We start from the raw sequence: 3,299 nt of genomic DNA, 5'->3' as shown, positions 1-3,299 counted from the left end.
TTTATAAATATTCATGGAGTGTTAAAAAGTTAGTATTAAAGTTTCGTTAAGAAATTTTAAAGTTTCGATAATTTATTGAACAAAAAGGACTAAATTGTAACAAATGCAAAATTTTGGGAAATGATTAAATAGCTTAAATGATAAAAGGAAGAGGGCTTTAAAGGAAAATAGACCCAAGGTCTATTTGGGCTGGACGGCAGAGGCATGAAATCAGCAAGAAAGTAAGGAGAATTAAGGGCAAAATTGGAAAATTGCAAAATTTGCTTAATAAAGTTAGGACCCAAGTGGAATTATCTAGATTTCTCTTCATTTTTCTGAATTCTCATCAGCTAAAACACCATGGAAGGGCTTCTTCAAGCTGGTTCTTCATATTTTTATTACAAGTAAGTTCAATTCTTGACTATTTCTTGAAATTTTTGTATTTTTATGACTTTTACAACTAGGCCCACTTGTTAAATCCATTAGTTTTTGATTTTATGAAAGAAGTTGAAAGTTGATATGAATATGTGCTGGAAGTATATGATGATTTAGCATGAAATTAGAGCTTTAAATTGTTCATATGCTGATTTTATTGAAAGAATTGAATAGAAAGTGAATGTTTGGGACCTAATAGTAAAAGAGTTTGAAGATAGAGTTATATGTGGAAATTCTGAATTTCAATAGTTGTGTAACAACTTATAATGTCTAGTAAAGTACTAATTGAGAAAATTAGATTAATTGAGGGGTTAATTGAGAAAGGACCGAATTGTATAAACTGTGAAATTTGGGGCAAAATGGAAATCAACATTTTGCACTAAAGCAGTTTTGGACAGCAGCAGTAGTGTAACTTTGAAAAATCACCAAAAATTGTAGAGATTGAATTAGAGGATGAATAAAATATGAAACTAAAGCTTATTGAGTCTAGTTTCTTATAAAAGAAATGATGTGAGCAATGGAATTGTAAATCATGAGATATAATAGATTTTGTGAGACAAGGTCAGAATGAATTCGGGTTCCCCTGTTCTGACTTTGGAAAATCATTAAAAATTGTACAAAAATGATTATGAGTTATAGTTTATATGGTTAGAATCCTTAATGAGTATATTTTTAGAAGAAACAAGCTAAAACATCATCCGAATTCTGTACAATGAGATAATTAATTTTTAGTGAAGAGTGGTCGGAACTGTCAGACAGCGAAACAGGGGAAACTTTAAAGAATAAAATGTACTATTTGGCTGAACCAAAAATTATGAAAATTTTATGGTATGAAGATATGTGAGTCTAGTTTCAGGGAAAATTAACGGATCTTAATTTGGAGCTCTGTAGCTCTGGATAAAAATAATTTAGTGACTCTGACTCGGATAAACAGCTTTGAATATACATGTTAGTGAATATTGAAATTATGGTTAATGTTGTTTAAGTGTGTTATACACATTAAGGATGTGGAATGGAGAGGAGGAGGAGGAAAATTGGGAAATATATGAATGATTCGTGTATAAATGGTCATATGTTTGACTATAACTCATAAACGATGAAATATGAATGATGCTTATTTTTGTGCATTATTGGTCATGGTTTAAGCTCATGTGTGAAAATAAAGTTTCATAGTATGTGTGTATGGTATATTCAGTATATGATTTGGCATGAAATAATACCATGAATGGTTTATGAATTAACACATGTTGGTAAGCCTGATATATGAATAAATGATCAAATTGAGCGGAACGCCGGATTTGAGTACTTCTGATCAAGTGACAAAGTGATAAGTGGTAGCTTTAGCTACACTTATCTGATCAAGTGACAAGTGGAAAGTGATAAGTAATAGCTTCGGCTATACTTATCTGATCAAGTGACAAGTGGAAAGTGATAAGTAATAGCTTCGGCTATACTTATCTGATCAAGTGACAAAGTGATAAGTGGTAGCTTTAGCTACACTTATCTGATCAAGTGACAAGTGGAAAGTGATAAGTAATAGCTTCGGCTATACTTATCTGATCAAGTGACAAAGTGATAAGTGATAGCTTCGGCTACACTTATCTGATCAAGTGACAAGTGAAAAGTGATAAGTGATAGCTTTAGCTACACTTATCTGATCAAGAGACAAAGTGATAAGTGGCTACACTTATCTGATCAAGAAACAAAGTGATAGGTGGCTACACTTATCTGATCAAGAAACAAAGTGATAAGTGGCTACACTTATCTGATCAAGAAACAAAGTGATAGGTGGCTACACTTATCTGATCAGGGACAAGTGATAAGTGATCATACGTAAGACCATAGTTATACTATGGCAAAGTGAAAGTGAAGTACTCAATTTTCCGTGACCGTTCCCTAATTTGATTAAGGATGGTAAGTGACAAATGGGCCCAAAAGAATTAAAGTAAATGGATAAGTGGTAGTGTATTTATATCAGGACGATGTTGTTATTCAAACTAAAGTGATATTTTCATTGCTAAATTGAGAATTTCATAAATGTGTTATTGAATGTTATAATCAATAAACATTGAGTTAAATGGTAAATACGTATTAGTTTTGAATTTGATGTCATTGAATTGCACGTGAATTAAATGGAAATTGCTAGTGATATGATTTAAATTATGAGCATGAGAAATTGCGAATTGAATGAAATGGAAATGAAGCATTAAATTGCATGAGTATGTATCGGGTCTCGCGGGCCCTAATTATTATGATTATAATATTTTGAGGATATATTGTGAAAAGTTATAGAAACATGTTAATTATTTTGAAAGTTTTAATTTTGATGAAATTTTATAACTCGGTTAAATACGTTTACAAGTGTATGTGTTTTGGTAATGCCTCGTACCCTATTCCGGTGTTGGATACGGGTAAGGGGTGTTACAGTTACAAACTTTGCGAGATAAGCAGTTGTATGCAAAGTTTAGTAAATGTGAGTTCTGGTTACGTGAAGTCAGTTTTCTGGGCCATGTTGTATCAGCATCGGGTATTTGGGTTGATCCGAGTAAAATTTCAGCTATACTTGATTGGAAACCTCCGAGGAATGTTTCGGAAGTTCGAAGCTTTCTGGGGCTCGCTGGCTATTATAGACGTTTTGTGAAAGGGTTCTCTATGATTGCGACCCCGATGACAAGGCTACTACAAAAAGACGTTAAGTTTGAGTGGTCAGAAAAGTGCCAGAAAAGTTTCGATCAGTTGAAAGCTCTTTTAACCAAAGCTCCAGTCCTAGTTCAACCCGAATCGGGTAAAGAGTTTGTTATCTATAGTGATGCATCTTTAAATGGTTTGGGCTGTGTATTGATGCAGGAAGGCAAAGTTGTAGCCTATGCCTCGAGACAGTTAAA

This window comes from Gossypium hirsutum, chromosome D09, assembly GCF_007990345.1.
Source record: "Gossypium hirsutum isolate 1008001.06 chromosome D09, Gossypium_hirsutum_v2.1, whole genome shotgun sequence".
Classification (NCBI taxonomy): Eukaryota; Viridiplantae; Streptophyta; class Magnoliopsida; order Malvales; family Malvaceae; genus Gossypium; species Gossypium hirsutum.
This window is presented reverse-complemented; position numbering follows the sequence as displayed.